General features: G+C 39.5%; 1 protein-coding gene across 11 annotated transcripts in view; it reads left to right on the top strand.

Moving 5' to 3' along the window:
- Psd3 (pleckstrin and Sec7 domain containing 3) overlaps positions 1–17,968 on the top strand; it is a 520,985-nt gene that overhangs the window by 212,702 nt on the left and 290,315 nt on the right. The window lies entirely within an intron of this gene.

Genomic DNA, 17,968 nt, shown 5'->3' with positions numbered 1-17,968 from the left:
TTAGTAAAACTGGAAGCCTGTGATGTTGCTGCAAGCCCAGGCATGAATGTGATGAACACTCCCTAACTCTATTTTATTGGGATGAATTTATGGGGAGTTGCTGTTATGTGGAAAATAGACCCTGGACAAATAATCAAGAGGCCTGGGTTTTTCATTAGTGGCAGGTATCAAATCCCCTAAATGTCCTTCTAGACAAGAGTACTGGTGGTATTGTGTGTCAACTTGACACAAGCTAGAGTCATCAGAGAGGAAGGAGCCTCAGGTGAGGAAATGCCTCCATGAGATCTAGCTGTAAGGCATTTTCTCAATTAGTGATCAGTGAGTGAGGGCCCAGCCCATGGGGTGTGGTACCATCCTGGGCTGGTGGTCCTGCGTTCAGTAAGAAAACAGACTGAGCAAGCCAGGGGAAGAAAGCTAGTAAGCAGCACCCCTCCATGGCCTCTGCATCAGCTCCTCCAGGTTCCAGCCCTACTTGAGTTCCTATCCTGACTTCCTCCATTGGTGGACTATGATCCGGAAGTGTAAGCCCTTTCCTCCCCAACTTGCTTTTTTGTCATAGCAATGGAAACCCTAACTAAGAAGACAGCAAGTAAAGGCAATTTTGAGGTCATTTTCCTAGACAGCATGTAGTTGCTAAGCTGGAGAAAGATGAGTAGACTTGTCTGGTTAGACAGTTCTAACACATTATGATTCCTTCTGAGTAAGGGCCCAGGCACATGGCAGTCTATTGAAGGCACATACTGGTTAGACTGGAAGGCTGGTGTCCTGGATGACGAGGAGACATTCTAGACCAAGTTTTTGAGGATATGTTGGAAAGAAAGCTATTTGGACAGTGGCAGAAGCTGTGGTACTCTGCAAACAGGATAAAGAAACAGTATATTCAGAAGACAAATGATAAAGACTTGTGACAGGCAGAGACCAGATTTATTTCGTGCTAAAACTGCTAACATGTGTTCCTATTGATTAAAAATCATAGGTTGCTTCTTAACATTGAGCATTTAGGAGACAGGCATGAGATAAGCTGAGAAAGGTAAATCTGGGAAAAGTAAGCTTCCAAATGTGCTCATACTAACAGATATCAAGAAGCTGTAACTAGAAGTGTTCTGGGGCTGCTCACCCAAATTTCCTTTCAGGTATGGCTAAGACATGTCAGTTTGTCCTGCAGTATTCCCTCTTTTCTCTTTTCTGCTCTCAAGAACATTCGGAAGCTCCAACAAGTACACTGGTAGGTGGGGAATTCTCAAACAGATGGGAGATCAACAGGCTCAAAGTAGCCAGGACCAATCAAGTTCTGAATCATTTGAGTAATTTTCACAGAAAATATTTTGCTTAGGCTTGTGTATTGTGACATATTGTTTATGATTTAGTAGAGCCACTGGAGATCAAAATAGCAAAGCAGCCACCCTAGTTAGCCATAGAAGCCAGTCACACATCTTTAATCCCAGGACTCAGGATTAAGAGGTAGATGGATCTCTGAATCCAAGACCACCCTGGGATACCAGAGAGTAAATGAGAGCTCACACCTTTAATTCCAGGAATTGAGAGGTATAAAAGGTAGAGACATTCAGTCTGAGATTAGTCTCTAGCCATGTTGAGGAAAGCATAGCAGTCTTAGTGAATCTGAGGAGCAGTGAATTCAGGAGCAGTCTGAGGATAGTCCCTTTGGTCTGAGCTGAGGTAGAGGTAAGAGCTAGTGGTTGGCTGTTTTGTCTGATCTTCAGCTTGAAGCTTGAACCCCAATATCAGTCTCTGGGTCTTTTATTTTTCTTCTTTTTTCCACTTTCATGTGGGTTCTGAGAATTGGATTTAGGTTATCAGGCTTGCTGGCAAGTGCTTTTTCTCCATGGGCCATCTTGCTGGCCCTTGACTTTTAAAACGTTGTACATATGAGATCATACAGTATTGTTTTTCTGTGACTGTCTTATTTTACAAAGCAAAATGTTCTTCATGTTTATTTTTGTTGTTAACAAATGACAGGATCTTTTTGGCTGAATAGTATTTCACTAGGTATTTATCTCATTTCTTTTGTATTCTGTTTAATCCTCCAGAAATACTTAGGTTGATTTAGTATTTTGGGCATTTTGAATAACAGTACAGATGTCTCCACAGGTGTCTTTCTTTGTTTGTATACTTAGAAACATTACATGTTTCATTCTATGTTTGTAGGAGCCTCTGTTCTGTTTTTCATAGTGTATTTATTTATTTGCATTCCTAGTGACAGTGTACAGAGAACCCTTTCTTTTTCTTTTTTATTCCTTCGTCCTCTCCAGCACATCTTTGTTGTTTTGGTAATAGCCTTTCTAGCAGGTTTGGGGTGATATCTAATAGCTTAACATTTCCCCAAAATTATTAGTGTCCTAGTTACTTTACTGATGCTGTGAAGAGACACTTTGGCCAAGGCAGTTTATCGAAGAAAGGGGTTATTTTTTGTGAGCTTGCTTACAATTTCAGAAGGTTAGAGTCCATGATCACCATGGCAGGGAGCATGGCAGCAGGCTTGTACCTTGATACAGAGGCCCAAGGTAGAGAGAGATACACTGGAAATGCTGGGAACGTTTGAGACCTTCAAGCCTGCAGTGACATACCTCCTCTAACAAAGCTACTGCCCCAACCCTTCCCTAAGAGTTCTACCAACTTTGGAGGAAGTATTCAAACACATGAGGTAATGGGGACAATTCTCATTCAAACCACAGTTAGTGATGCTGAACATAGTTTCAGGTACTTGTTGGCCACGTTTGTCCTTTTTAAAGCTTTGAGATATGTCTATTCATATTCTCTGACCATTTAAAAAAAGCCAAGTTATTTGTTCTGTTGGTATTGAGTTACTTAAGACATATTATGTATATAGTTCTTAGCAGATGTTTGTTTTGCAAGTATTTTCTCCCATTCTGTAAGTTGTCTCTTTATTCTGTTAACTGATTTCTTAGCTGCACATTGTTTGAATTAGCTGTGCAGTCTTTCAGATTGATGTGGTCCTACTTTTTTTTACTTGAGAATTTTGTATGACTGCAGTATTTATTTAATTTTTTATATTTCAGCTCCTCCTGTGCCCCTTTCAATTTCCTGACTTCTTTTAGTTATTATTTTATATGTATACATATGTGTATACAAATGCAATCTACTGAGTCCCTTTCCCCTGTGAGAAGTAGGTAGGTGTGTGTGTAGGGCTGACTGTTTGGGATAGGATGTCTTATACCAAAAATAAGATAAAATAAAATAGCTTATACTGTTTTTTCAAGAAGCTGCTTTTTTTCTTGTGCTTTCTTCTGGTAGTTTTATATTTTGGTTAAATATTTAAGACAATAATTTATTTTTTTAGGTCGAGCTATTTGTTTGGGTTGAGCCAAAATATCTTTAGAGATAATAGACTGTTAAATTAGTCATAAGAAATGTTTATTGTCTTCCTGAAGGACTAGGAGTATAATTTATATCACTTGCAGCCTTTGTCACTGTGACAAGACAATAGCTACCTGTTTCAAGATCAAATTTTGGGTATATTTACTGTGAAGTTGGAGTGCCCCTCCCCACCCCCTTACAGGGTCTTACTATGAAACCCTGGATAATCTGGAACTGTGCTATGTAGAGCAGACTGGCCTAGAACTCACAGAGATCTACCTGATTCTGCTTTCCAAGTGCTTAGATTCAAGGCCTGCACCAATGCCCTGTAACTTATAGTGTTTTTATGCAGTGTAGGGATCATCATAAAATGGCTTGAAATTTGGTCCTGGCTGACACTGATCACCACTTTCTTTGAACTTTGGCAACAGACTGCAAGTCAGGATGGGGCTTGTGATGGGGATTGAAGCAGTCCTGGGCAGAATTTAAAACTACATTAGGAGTTTTCTATTCCTTCTGGGATTGTCTTTGATCTAGAGGCATGATAAATCAACCCACGGGCCTGTTATTGTGAGCAGTAGTAGATGGTAAGGTTGTAATGCCACTGTAATCTGATTAAAGAACTAAAAATAAATAGAAAAATTTTTAGATTTTCCTTCAAATGTGAGAATTCTTTTTCCTAAAAGCTCACAAAGTAGATTTATTTTTATTCATGCTGAGTTATCTTAATAGTTAGACAACACTTCCCCCTAGTGGGCAGTGTCTGTGATGCTTTTTAGTAGCACTTTGGCAGCTGTCAGGTGCTCATTCATTTTCCTGCTAGCTGCTCTCTCCCACCTTTCTTCTGAGATGGGGGTGGGGAAGAGGAAGGAGGAAGGGATGGAGGGAGGGAGAGAGTGTCTTTGTGTCTTCATTTTCCAGTTAAAGCAATCTGGAGGCTTAGTAAAATTCCAGTTTTACTGTAGTATCCTTAAGACATCATGACATAAAGATTCAGAACTTTCGCACTTTAAAAACACGACAGTTTAAAAGTCAAGGGATGGGAGAAGAGGGGGGAGGGAGAACTGGGATTGGGATGTAAGAGATAAATTAATAAAACAAAAGGTTAAGAGACTTCAATGAACTCTTTCTACAGGTGAACATTTTGGTATGCCATCGAGAGGAAACAAGTGTGAGCACAAGATGAACTAAGACAGTGTGTGAAACAAGGGCAGGGGGGGAGGGTCCTTGCTTTCTCAACTGTAATTTTTTTTGACAAAATTCTGAAGAAATAATGATAATTGAACATTCAGAAATAGAGAGATTGATGTGGAAGTTTCTAAATTGGCTGGTAACTGATAATTTTTCACATACTCGTGTGTGTATGTGTGTGTGTGTGTGTGTGTGTGTGAGAGAGAGAGAGAGAGAGAGAGAGAGAGAGAGAGAGAGAGAGAGAGAGAGAGAGAGAGAGAGAGAGAGATTTGGGGTTCAACCTGCTTTTTTCTCCCCCAATTAACTACTGACCTGTATGTCTATATCCATATTTGTATGTATTTATGTCTACATATGTGTATATTTATCTCTTATATACATTTATAATTCTAAATAGCTATACAGTTATCTCTGCATATCTATAATCTACATGTCCATGCATTTATCACTGGTATTTATCTTTATAATTCTTGAGCTCACTGTCCAGCTCAGGCTAGCCTTAACTTCATCATCCTGTCTTCATTTCTCAATACTGGCATTACACACCTGTGAGTAGGAAAAATCAGCTTCCTGTTTGCTGTGATCTTGCTTAAAGACGAATGCTATGGAACATGAACCAGGAGATACATTAACTGTGGAGTTTATTAAAGTGGGGGAAGAGCAAGAGAGCAAGCAAAGAGAGTAAGAGAAGAGAGGGAGGGCAAGAGAGAAAGAGAGAGAAGAAAAGAGAGCAAAGAGAAGAGGGCCTGAGAGTAGAAGAGAATCTAAGTGGGAGGGGGTCTGTCTTTTAAAGCGTTCCTTTGCACCTATATGCAGACTTAGTTCCCATGGAACCCTGGGTTGACCAGGGTACTGCCTGAGTGGATTCTGCCAGGTAACAGGGGCAGGCCAGAGTAATGCCTGAACCTTCCAGTGCTTATCCTCTTGATGGTGGGTGGCTAAATAGTTCAAATTTGGGTCTTTTAGTTGTCCTTGGAAGAACTGTCATGTTAAACTTTGAGTTAATACTGGCTAAAATAAATAGAATTAAACATTGAGACCTATTTTATAATTTCAATTAAAGGTAAATGGCTAGAGACTCTTTCATATGGTAACATGTTTTCCATAATTTGTTGGTAACTGAGATACTTAGTTTAGATTTTTACATCTAGATAGTTTAAAAGGAAAGAAGGGCCAGTAGGTTATTAAAGAAAAACCCCAATGCCAGGGATGGGCTGCCTTCCTATTCGTAGTTGGTCAGGGAGACCCCCCCAAAGCTTATTGTTACTGCTGAACTAGATGATAGGATTCTATTGCTGAAGACATCACATACTTTGGTTTCAGAACATAGAAATCAAACTGGAATTGATCTGGAAGCTTCTTTTCTGTTGTCTAGATTTCATAATGCCAGAAAGAAGGTACTATTCAGGTTGCTAGGGGAGAATTGTCATTAGTAATTTTTCTACATTATCAGCTTGCTGGACAGGATGTGTAATAATAATGACATGACTGTTAGGGGGTAACTAACAACTTTCTAATTTGATTAAAGCTCTCTTTTAACTAACAGGGAATTAACACCTAGTACTGTAAACCCTGAAGTCAATAGTCCATGACTGGGAAGGCCTTAGGACCTAAGAGGGATCTTACTGCTGTTGTTTTGCTAAGTGAACATGTTGTCAAGCTACCTTACTGAATATTTATATTTATGTCCATAAGTGATGCTTCAAGCTTTGGTCAGCAAAGCGTCTCTTTAGTAATGGGTGGCAGCTTCTGCAGAGACTCAAAACTGAGAATAAATAACCAGTAAATGCTCAGCTTTAATTGGGGTGTCTTCATCATCCCTTCCAAGGCTCAGGGGACATCACAGAAGAGGCAAAAAGAATGTTACAGCTAGAGGAAGGAGAGAACTATCATGGACTGCTCTCTTCTGGGCATGGCACAGCTATTGTATTCTTCAATAGCTGTGATTATCTGCACAATATCTCCAGGCAGTTAGTGGTTGCTGAGGAGATAGATATTTTATTTAGTGTTGTAGCCAAGGAAAGTTGCCTAAGCTCTTATCTAGAGACCTACTTTGAAAGTCATTGTGTTACAAAAGAGACATATAAATAGAAAGGGACTAGTTGAGAAGAGAAAGGGAATCAGGGGGATCAGGAGGGGACTAAGAGAGGGTGGGAGGGGGTGAGTATGATCAGCGTATGTTTAATGCATGTATGAAAATGTCATCCATTGTTATATATAAGTAATTGTCTTCTATTGCTTTAAAAAGACTCCATGACCACAGCAACTCTTATAAAGAAGACATTTCATTGGGGTGGCATCTCACAGCTCCAGAGGTTCAGTCCATTATCATCATGACAGGGAGCATGGCAGCATGCAGGCGGATGAGGTGCTGCAGTAGAAGCTGACAGCCCTTAATCTTTCAGGAAGTATCCTGAGCATCAGAAACCTCAAGGCCCACCCCGATAGTGACACACTTTCTCAAAAAAAAAAAAAAAAAAAAAAAAAAAAAACACTCCAACAAAAAAACACACGTCCTAAAAGTGCCACTCCCTGTAAGATTATGGGGGTCAATTACATTCAAGTTACCACATTAGTACATGCTTATAAAAAAAAGAAAGGGATCTTCAACACATTCAATTAATTTCTACAAATATTTTGAGTCTGTTGTTTATCCTGCATCACTAATCTTGACTCATAAGGAGCTAATGAATTAACAAGCAAGGCAACATTCATACTAGGAACCATTTAATAGGAAATGATACATAATTTAGTGTCAAATGATTGATACAAATCTCATGAAAGGGTGATTAATTTTATTCCAAGAGCCTGCATAAAAGCATAGAGGAGCTTCTACAAGGCTAAACAAAATAAATGCCAACAGCATTATGTATCCTCAAATACAACTACAGGTATTGTTGAGGTGAAGATCAACAGGGAATCTGGGGATACGTAGCCAGAAATTATATAGAGGAAGAGTGGCAAGCAAGGGCACTGGCCTGGGAGAGGGTGCTTTTTGTGCTTGGAAGGATAGGTATCAAGTGGAGGACAAAATGAAAAGACCGTGCTTTGGGGGAGCAAGAGAGTGAGTACAGGGTTATGTGAGGACAGCAGTGTGCTGATGCAGGTAGATTGGTGGGTGAGTCAAGCATTGATCACTGAAGAACTAAAGTATCCAGTCAAGCAGTGGGGATCAGGTTGTGTACTCTTGGGAAGTCTTCCTTGATTTCTCTCAGTTTCTGGAGCTGTTCATCTTGGAGACCAGCATTTTGTCTTCAAGCTTGCCCTTGTTACTGAACCAGTTGTTCAGAAAGACACTAATTTAGAGGTTTTTCTCTCATTACTGAATTGAAGATTACACCTGGTTGTCTGGCTGGTATTTATCTTTTGCATTCTGAATCCACATCAATTCACCCACTCCATTAGTTAATTTGTTATATTCTGTATATGGTTTGACTTTTAACCAATTTATGATGGATGTTTAGATTTTTTATGTTTTTATTTGTTTATTATTTTTCTGAGACAGGGTTTCTTTGTGAAGCCCTGGCTCTCCTGAAACTTACTCTGTAGACCAGACTGGCCTTGAACTCAAAGATCCACATACCTCTTCCTCCTGGGTGTTGGGATTAAAGGCATGGCGCCTGGTTTCAAATTTTTGATTTTGTGGTATCTTGTACGCATTCTTTTGTGACAAGTTGAAAAGAAATAAAATTAAACACTGTTTGGCAAAACATTTAACAAATCTGACTTTTACTTATCAAAGTTGAATGAAAGGAAGCTAAAAATTTAATGAATATATCAGATATTTCAATTAATCATGTTTAGTTGTTTTTTTTTGCTATGTTAGTAATGTTGGTATTTATTTTTGAAGGTTATTTGTGTCTCAAAAACTTGAATTCTTTTTTGCATGTGTGCTATGTGTCAATGCAAGTGTACAAGTGTCATTGCTCATATGTAGAGGTCAGAGAACAAGCTTGGATGCTGGTCCTAGCTTTTTAACTTCAAACAGTGAAGAATTTACAGTTAGCTGCTCATGTTTTTTGTTTGTTTTTTTGTTTTGTTTTGTTTTGGTTTTTTTTTTTTTTCTTAGTCTGAGTTGTTGTTTTGGGATTTGAAACCACTGATCCTGGAGGCTTAGCATAAGGGAATTGTGAGATCCACAGAAAACCTGTGCTGAGCCTTTTTACACTGGTCCTATCAAAGTGGTCCAGAAAGCACTGAAGGAACTAGAAACCCTGAAGAACTGGTTACATCCTTCCTCTCTTCTCCATGTCCTTGCTCTTCACTATAAATTTCTCCTTTTCCATTGATCATAGCTTTAAAAATATTTTTATTTTATGTTTTATCTGCATGTATGCCTGTGCTTGATATGTGTGCTGTGCCATTGGAGGCCAGAAAAGGGTGTCAGATCTCCTGGAACTGGAATTATAGACTGTTATTAGTTGACATATGGGTGCTGGGATTCAAAGCCCCGGCCTTCTGGATAAAGCCATCACTTCAGCCTTTGTTTATGTTTTTTTGACATTAGGGTGTAATAGTTTGTTATAACAATACCACCACATTCTTTTAATACAATGAAATTTCTTTAAATGCATTATGTTAAAATGGAAATTTAAGTAATTCAGGCTATGAGGAGATAATATGAGACACCCTGAGGCATTTCTTAGCTCTTTAAAAATAATCCCCTGTACCTTTTATGCAAAATTCATATAAATATCTGTGTGCATTTTCTGTAGGAGGAAGATTGATAGGTTTTCACCAAAACTTCTCAGAGATCTAGGTAGCAGAGAACAGCTTACGGATTTTATTTTCCTAGTCCCAGAAATCCAAGTTACCTCAAATCAATCATTCCTATAGGATGTTCACAATTGCAAAATCAGCTTTTCTAAGTAGCTCCTATGTAATATAACATTCCAGGTGTTTTTAGAAGACCTTATGCTGGGATGATCAAAAGGATTAGCCTGGCTTTCGTTTTTTCTTTTGAAAAATGATATAAATACCATGAAGAGGTTACTTACTTAGTCTTTATAAATATGAGGAGGGTTAAAATTGTTTCATGCGTATCTACTCATGGATGACTGTGGATGTTAAGATGCTCTGGTAGTTATCTAAGATATTCCATAGACACCCTAGGCCCATGAGATAAAAGTCACTAAGCAAGGCAGTATAAACTCCTGAAAATGAAGGGCTTCAGGTAAAAATGCAGGACATATATATTAGGGCTCAGTGGGAGGAGAGATTTGATCTGGACATGGGAAGAGTAGAGCATAATTTGATACAAGGGAATAACTTTGAGCGAACATTTGAAGTGACCATGTTATTCACAGTTGACCAATGGGAAGGCAGCATTCCCTTTCTTTAACAGAATAGACTTCTTCCTGTAATCCTGGCTTCTAGTACTGGCTATAAGTTACTGCACTTCTTTCTTCTTCTTTTCTTTATTACTGTATAAAGCCAGAAGGAAAGCAGTAGTGAGAGTAGTGAGTGAAGAGCTCTAGTGATAAGGTCAGGCCGGAGCTGGCAGACGCTGTACGGTCCTTGGGCCAGTTTCCGTGGCCTTTGTAAGTAATGTTTTATTGGAGTGTAGTCTTGTGTCAATTGTTAATTTACTGTTGTTTAATGCTGCTTTTGCTGCCTTGGCAGAGTCATTACTATGGAGTCCACAGAGCTTACATTAATAGCTAATTTATTTTTGACACAGGGTTTTGTGGTAGCCCTTGTTGGCCTCCTGCAATCCAGGCTGGCCTGGAACTCATGGCAGGATTCCTTCTGCTTTCCAAGTACTTGGCTTACAGGCCTGTGCCAGTATGCCTGACACTGATCTGATCTTTTAGGGAGAAAGTTCTGGCCTCTGAATTACAGATTTAACATAAGTTTCCAATTTCTATTTAGTTTTTCTTTGGGGAAGGGAGGCACACAATTGGACAGTGGTGACAACATTGCCATCAGAGGTCTGAAACTCAGTACACCACATGCAAGCATGTATCAAAAGACTGATTAGTAATGTGGATGATTAGAATGATTATTTTTTCTTTTGTCTTGATTGTTTTTTTGTTTGTTTGTTTTTGTTTTTGACACTGGGTCTCACTATTAGCTCTGGTTGTCCTGTAACTCACTGTGTAGCCCGGTTGGCCTCAAGTTCACAAAATTCCACCTGCCTCTGCCTTCCAAGTGCTGTGATTAAAAGCATGCACCACTACTCCCAGCTCCAAATGTAGGAAAATTAAGTACAGTGGAGGATGTCAATCATCAGGTTTGTAGTTAGAAGCCGAAGTTAATTCTTAAGCAATCCTCTGTGCTCTAGAGAAGTGAAAGAGCACAGATTCCTGAGACTCCAAGAAAATGACTGTAGTCATGGTGCTGAGAAACAGGGAGAGGCCAAGTAGGGCAGCAAAGTGACAGGGGGTGATGATGATGCATCCAAATTAGGAATTCTTTGTCAAGAGCTAGTTCTTCATAGAAGGCAGTCACATGGGCTTGATATGTTGGATGTGTGACATGGAACATATGTAAGATGGTCAGCCCCACCTCTGGGACAGGGCTTTCCAGGTGAGAGTAGGAACGTTTGTAGAGGGTAGACTGCCCTACTTGTTCAGCCCCGTTCCAGACTGTAGGAGAGGGAGACTCTTTCTCCCAAGTCAAGGCTTCCTTCTTCTGGTATAGCTGCAGAAGACAGACTTAGGTGGGCTGGACTGATGAAATGACATACATTTTCATCAGAAATTTTTACTGGAAATGACTTGACCATGTGCGAGGAAATATGGCATAGTACCCAATGCTCTCTTGAAGATGTAGCACATGTTAACCCTTCATGCAAAATTCAAATCTTTCCATTTATCACTGAGACTCAGGTCCCTTCTAGGTGCCTCTTCAGATATCCATGTGGTGTACACTGTCTGGACTATGCAAACCTGCTTCTAGTCATGTTTTACTTATATTTGTACTCATTATGTTATAATTATCTCCAATTATCTCAAGGTGGCCTTTGCTCCATTACTCTGATGATATGATTTGGAAAAGCCAGTGTGTCTTGTTTTTTCAGTCCTTTGTGTTCACTGAAAGAAGGTTTTTTTTTTTTTTTTTGAGACATGGTCTGTTACATATCTCAAACTGTCCTCAAACTCATAGTGTTCTCCTAGCCTCCTGAGTTCTGGAATTATACCAGGCTTGACATGAATTTTAAAAATAGTTTTTTAGTATAAATAAAACATAATTGAGGGGTAAAGTGGGATGCTTGACTCACAAAGTTGATTTAAGATGAAAACTGTCAGATATCCCATGTAACTGTATGCCGAAATCATGAAATGATATTCTGGTAAGTCTCTACACTAATACCACTAGCCAGCACTATGACTCTATGCTGGTGGCCATAGGTGTCCAGCCCAGCCCTCTCTCTTCTACACTTTAGTCTACTTCACTCTTCTATTGAGTGGGAAGACTGGCTTTAATGAGTCTATGTCCTAGGAAAAATGAAAGCTGTCTATCATTATTAGTAAATTCATATGTACCTGTAAACCTGCTAGACCAGGCATCTGAGGTAGAGGACTAAAGTTAGACTCTGATTAGAGAACCAGGAGAGAAAACCAGGCAACTGCAGATGAGTTGTATTATATTGGCTACCAGAATGGACCTAATGTTCTGTAAACTACATTTTCATCTGCCTTGTGGTTGCAGTTAGACTTGCTTTAAAAAAATGTATACTGAGAGAATTTAATAGAAGGAAAGTACTGGTATATAACCCAGACCTCAGCCACTGAGCCTTTGGTTGTGAGTCAGTTAAGACTGTGTAAGTTGCATATATTAAAAGCTGAAGTGAAATAACTTAAGAGTTTATTTTCTGTTACAAAAGATAATAGGGCTGCAAGATTTTTTATTGGGTATTTGATGGGCTCTATTTTTGCCTTCTTAGCTGGTGGGATGCTCACCATTCAGGATAACTGCTTCAATTCTGACCCTGTGTTCTCTAGCCCATGCTTTAGGAAAAAAAGAGCAAAGAGCAAAGAGTGTCTGTGTCTCTTTCCCTTTGTAAGGAATCTTGGATTGCTGCTGCCAATTTCATATTACATCTCATTGGGAACTAGTGATTTGTGGATTGCTTAATATTCAGATGAGACCAACAAAGGTTGTCCTTTCTGCCTGTCCAGTCATCCCCCCCACTTCAAAAAAAAATCCTAGCATTTTTTTTTTTTTAAATTTGGAAATGGAAGAACTGGGCAGTTTAGTTCAAAATTATGAGGACACACACCCATATAAACTTAGTACTCAGGAGACTGATGCAGGAAGATCAGGGTTGTATGGCCCTTCTGGGTTATTAAGTGAGACCCTAACCCCGCCACAGGAAACAGAAGTTATTGGCAATAAAAGTTATAATAATTACTATTGAGCTTTTATGAGATAGAATTGCTCCTCTGAATGGTTTATTTGTATGTGTACTTTATTTAATCCTTAGCCTAACCCTATTTTTTTTCTACAGTTTTGAATGAAGAAGCTGAGGACTAGAAAGATTAGTGACACAACTGCAAAGTAATGAAGTCTAGATTACAGGTCTAGGCCATGTGATTCTACCACAGTGTTACACTAATCAATAAACCAAGCACCCATAGCTTGGAGGTCACGAAACTAAAGCTGGGAGCTCTTAAGCCGTTTCCCAAGCTAAGACAAGCTGTCAGGTGTGAGGCTCAAGCTCCAGGCTTTATTTCTGGTACCAAGTCTGCTGTCCCTGGGTACACCATCTAATCCTTGTCTCTGATTTATGAATTAGTCTTCTTGTGAAATGGGCCTATTTGGTTTACTTTAGTGTCAAAACCTGAAAATAATAGTCTTTTTTCAGAATTCTTTCTTTGGCATGCAGGCTTCTAGGAAGGAGTGTTGCTTGGTGATACTTTGGAGGGTGAACTTCAGAGCCATAGTGTCTGTGTTTGAGTTCTAGTGGTGCCAGTTTTACTGCCATGAGCGGAGATGACTCATGCCTCTATTGTATTTTATTGGTCCCATCTATAAAATGGGCTAATAATAGTGGCTATTCCAGAGGCTTCTGGAAGAAATACATGGTTTCACAAAATGAAACTGTCTAATGTAGTATCTAGCACATTATTAAACAGCTTATAATCTAATAGATTATTTATAAAAATGGACATTCTGAATTAAAGTGAACACGTTTTCTGGCACCTGGTTGATTGCTGCTCACTGAGTGTATAGAATAGAAAAAAAAAAAAAAACCCAAAGACCCTTGAAGTGACTTTGCTTCTCGTGCTGATTAGGATATTAATAATACCGAAGATGGGTTACTTACTTTCTAATTTTTCAATGCTGGGGATCAAACCCAGGGATAGGTAAGTGCTCTAGCATGGAGGAATACCCTCAGCCCAAGGTGGCATTGGCTTTTTATTTATATAATTTCCAAGGGTCAGTATAATGTTATTCACCATGTGTTCTTTCATGCTATTATTTATAAAATGAGTGCTTTTACTGAGATTGCTTGAAAAGTATTGTAGACATCCAAAGTACTATTAGTGATGTAGAAGTTTATATGCTGCTGCTTTTAAAAGCGGATCTTTGAGTCTTTCAGTCTTTTCACATAACATTTTCAAGTCTGTCAATTGCCAATTAAATATTAATTTATCTGAGAAACAGTAATGTAATCATTAGTGAAATGACTGGGTGACAGCAGCACTTCCCAGTAAGATGAGGACTGTCAGCCCAGGATTGGTGTCAGGAAAGCAGCTTCTGGGCAGTGTTTTTGCCTTTGCCCCTTCCGTTGGAACAACGTGAGAATTAAATGCTTTTAAAGGGAACCAGCCCATCTTGGTTCATGTGTGTCATTCCAGCATCAGAGAAAGTGCTGCATAATACTGGGATGACAGCCCCACCTCTGATGTCACCCAGGATGGTACGATCCTCTCTGAGCCTCTGCCGGCTTCCTGCTGCTGCACTGGGGGAATGGTTACATTAAAGCTAACTCTGGCATCTCAGTTCTCTCCTTGGAAGTAGTTTTCACAATTATAGAAAAGCCTTACAGTGGCTGTTTTCGGTAAGCTACCAAGGTAGAGAGCCTGTGAGGCTGAGCACAGCAGGAGAGCAGGCTGCGCTGCCTTTGTGAGGGGCTGAGGCTGCAGTTCTGGGCTCGGCTCAGCTCTGGTTCCAAGTGCTCAAAGTGCTTCTTCCATTTACATCACCGTGTGCAGTGCAGGGCAAGAGGGGCCTCCAGAAATCTGAAACTAATTTGCTTCCAGTTGACTAGAACAGCACATTTTGCATTAGCTTGCCTCTTTTCTCGATAACTTTTCTCAAGCGTTAAACTGATGAACTGGGCATTTTCTATGATCAATGGGTAACTGCTGGAGCTACAGTAATCTCTGTGAGTAACCTCTCTTTGTAGGTCTATGCAGGCAAATATATTTTATTTATCTTTCTCTTGTGAAATGCTGCTGTGACATTTTCCGTCTGTATGATTGACTGCTTTTGCTTACCGGTGTTGTCTTTTGGCCATCCCAGTCAGTAGGAGACTTCTGGGGGGCGAGCCCAAGTTCTGCTGAATCCTGCTAGCTATCTAGAAGAGCAGACTGTATTCATTCTGGGGGATCCCTGCCAACCAGTCTTTAATCCCCCAGAAAACAGAGAGATGCCATGGGGGCCTCCAAAAGCTTTTGCCCAGTACTTCACTTGGCTTTAGCTTGGGATATTTATTTTAGTATCTGATGTTTTCCAAATTTCTTTTTTAAATGGAGATTAGAACATCATGTTTACGTATAATTTTATTTCCTTTCATCCTTCTGTCCCCCAGCAGTTTTCCTAGGCACAGGTCATTCTATCACCCTTTTGAAATGAACCCTCTTTCTGTGATGCATTATAGAGGCAGAAAGGGTCCAGGCTACTTCTTACTTTAGAGAGCTGTGGTGTTGGATGGGATAGGGGAGGAGTTTCTCTTAAAGAACCCTAGATCCTTTTTATCTGCATGTCAGAAGCACAGTGAGGAGTCTAAGCTGCCTAAAGAAGATGAGGGTGACTTCCGAAGTGGCTCCTAAATGTTCCCACTGGCTTGACATTGAGCTCTAGTCTCTCCTGGAAGAAGTAACTGTCTTGATGATTGCTCACGTGTCAAAAGCATTTTATAATGTTTTCCATTTATTTCTCTCTAGAAAAATTGAGTTATAAGTTTGTTGAACTTTCAATGGTAGATTTACTTAGGATTGTTCATGTAAGTTGTGGGATGAATCCTGACTTTAAACCTAAGTTTTCTACTGAGCATGAAAGGCAATGTAGATAAACTGAAGCTTGGTCCCAACTCCGACCCAGTGAGGTTGTATGTTTAGGCTGACATCTGCATTGCGAGGCAGCAACAGTTAAGGAGTTCACAGCTGTAGTCTGTTATCACTGCTAATAATTCTATTTACTTGGCACTTGGCACACATAATGATTTTTAAAACAATTGGTATTTTGGACATCAGTTTAAATTTCTTCACTGTTAAATTACCTCATAAGATGCATAGGAGTAATTTATTCTAATATTACCACATCTGTGTTAACTTTAGCGAAAGAAAGCCTGCTCTAATGATATTATGGGGTTAGGAGTTCAGAGTGAACTCTTATTTTCTTTTTAAAAATTTAATAAAAACTAAAGAGTCCGTGTAGAGGAACTTTAAAACTGGATATTAGAAGCATAGATTTATGGATAGGAAGAAGTGTAGAAAATGGACAGAATGAATAAAACAGGAGAGAGAAAGAGGTAAGGCTAAACGAAGGGATTTGGAGGGTGGACCTGAAAAACAAAAATTATGAGAAGTGGTTGAGAGACAGACAAAAGTGGGGAATTGTTTGGACTTAATAAAGGAGTCACTTTTAAAAAGTGATGATGATTAGAGATGAGCTAGCTCCTGCCAGAAGATGGCTCTCTGTGCTGGGTGCAGTGCTCTGGGCAGTGGCAGAGATAGTGCTCTAACATTAATGGGTTGTTTCTGCTCTCATCCTTCTGACCTTCTGAATGCTGTCTGCTGCTCCATAGTTTACAAAGCTGCTGCTGAGACTGACTGGCATGGTAAGCTACTATCACTCCTATAGGGATTAGGACTGAATGAGGAAAGTTAGGTTTTGAATCTTGAGCATGTGGGATTTAGTTTGTGGTAAGCACAGCTATTAATCACCAAGGGGAAGAATTCCAATTAATGGAACATTCTGTATTTGTATGCACATGCTAAAAGCTTGAATAATGCTTGCCAGGTCTTTCCTGACCTTTGAAGCACATAAAACCTTAAATATGCATGCATTCAGAAAGCAGTCAATGTCCAGAAAATAGTATCATCCACTGTATATGGTAGTCTTCTCCAAAATATGACTTTCATTAGGATGAAGAGTGTCCCCAAATATAAAGCAGTTGGATTACTCATTTGGCAGTTTTGCATTACTCACACCCATTTTCTGTTATTTTTTTAATCATGTCAAATACATTTCCTACTGCTTGGTGAGGGGATTAGATTACCCCCTGTTTTGTTTTAGTTCGGCCCTATTGAGGGTGTAATCTGTGTAGCTGTTTCCGTTTTTCATAGTTAAGAATTATAGTTACTTATAGGCAAAATGCATTTGAGGTCTTTTTCATTCTGTAAGGCCTGAGTTTTGTATTTGGTTTGTAAATGAGGCATTTGTCTCATAATCATTCATTAACAAAATTACAGACTGAACAGTCAAAATTGGCACTCTTTCCCATTATTGGGGATAAATTGCTTTTTGAGCAAGTCAAAGGTTTTGCCTATTGCTTGCTTCTGTAAAGCTTCCACTATTAAAATAATTCAAGGATTTGTGGGTGTTTTTTTTTTTTTTTTATATGTTATTGCAGTTTGAAACAACACACGTGAGAAGGAGAGGAGCAAGTTTTTGGTGGCTAGATGACCTGTGATGATCTGTACTATTCTCAGGAAACAGACTATAGACTGTTAATAGCACAAGCTCACTAGTGCCTCAGAAAGCTGGATTTGCTCATGGATATTTTATTTTTATTTTTATTTAAATTAGAAACAAGCTTGCTTCACTTGTCAATCCCAGCTCCCTCTCCCTCCCCTCCTCACCCACCACTCCAGCCCCCCAAATCCCCTCCCCCCATTCCACTCCCCTGGGAGGGTGAGGCCCTCCGTGGTGGATCTCCAAAGTCTGTCATATCAGACCTCCCTCATGTGTTCAGGCTGAGAGAGTATCCCTCCTGGTGGAATGGGCTCCTAAGGTCCATTCCTATGCCAGGGATAAATGCTCATCTACTACTCAAGGCCGAATAGATTGCTGAGGCCTCCATGTACCCAAGAACTTGAATAGGAAACTCTGAAAAAAAAAAACTGTTTTTTATGTACCTCCAGACCTTGCTTTCTTTCAACTTTTGTCTTTTAAGCTCCCATATAATTTATTTAGGGACTACTAGATAGCAACAATATTTACGTTTTTGTGGTCAAGATCACTTTTGTGTAAGTGTCATTACTAG

This window comes from Cricetulus griseus, assembly GCF_003668045.3.
Source record: "Cricetulus griseus strain 17A/GY chromosome 1 unlocalized genomic scaffold, alternate assembly CriGri-PICRH-1.0 chr1_0, whole genome shotgun sequence".
NCBI lineage: Eukaryota > Metazoa > Chordata > Mammalia > Rodentia > Cricetidae > Cricetulus > Cricetulus griseus.
This window is presented reverse-complemented; position numbering and strand designations above follow the sequence as displayed.